The sequence below is a fragment of the Elephantulus edwardii genome, unplaced genomic scaffold, assembly GCF_000299155.1.
Source record: "Elephantulus edwardii isolate Elephantulus edwardi_28Jun2011 unplaced genomic scaffold, EleEdw1.0 scaffold00060, whole genome shotgun sequence".
In the NCBI taxonomy this organism is placed as follows: Eukaryota; Metazoa; Chordata; class Mammalia; order Macroscelidea; family Macroscelididae; genus Elephantulus; species Elephantulus edwardii.
This window is the reverse complement of record NW_006399810.1, coordinates 16,269,954-16,270,956: the sequence shown is the minus strand read 5'-3', so window position 1 is coordinate 16,270,956 and position 1,003 is coordinate 16,269,954.

Genomic DNA, 1,003 nt, shown 5'->3' with positions numbered 1-1,003 from the left:
TGTTCTGTATATTTTATTCCTGCTCTCCCTGCCCCTAATTACCTTCCTAGTTTCATGGTAGCAGTCTAATGCAGTCTTTGTCTTCTTGAGTTATTTCACTCAGCATAGTGTCCTCTAGATTCATCCATGTACTGTAGTATTTTATTAATTCATTTTTCATTAGTGTTGCATAGTATTCCATTATGTGAATGTACAACAATGTCTATCTTTTTTGTCATTGTTAATGGGCATTTGTATTGTTTCCCTTTTTTGGTAGTGTAAATAATGCTGTGATGAACATTGTTATTATCATTGGGTGCTATCAAGTCGAGTACGACCTACGGTGACCCTAGAACAACAGACCTGAATCCCGTCTTATCCTATGCCATCCTTAAAATTTCTGACACACTTGAATGCATTGCAGCAATCACTATATCAGTTCATCTGGTTGAAGATGTTTCACTCTTTCGCTGACCCTCCACTCTCCAAGCATGATGTCCCTCTAGAAGGAATAAGCATTCTAGCAACTTGCCTGAAGTATATGAGATGAAGTGTTATTATTTTTGCCTCCAAGGCATACTCTAGCTATACTGTCTCCAAGACATACATGTTTGTTCTTTTGGAAGTCCATGGACTATTCTGTACTCTTCTCCAACACTATGGCTCAAAGGCATCAATTCTTCTTCTGTAATCCTTTTAATCATCCAATTCAGATGCATAGGAAGTGACTGAAAAGAACTTGACCTGAAGGAACATGTTGATGAACATAGGTTTACATATATCCATTTGTGCCTCAGCTCTGATTTCTTTGGGGTATATTCCTGGTACTTGAATAGCTGAGTCATAAGAGATTTCTTCATTCATCTTTTTGAGGAAACACAAGCCAATGTTCCATTGTTGTTGTTGTTATGTGCCGTCAAGTCATTTCCGACTCATAGCGACCCTATGCACAACAGCCCTAAACCCTGCTCTATCCTGCGCCAACTGCACCGCCTCTGACACACCCATCCTGATTACCCAAGTC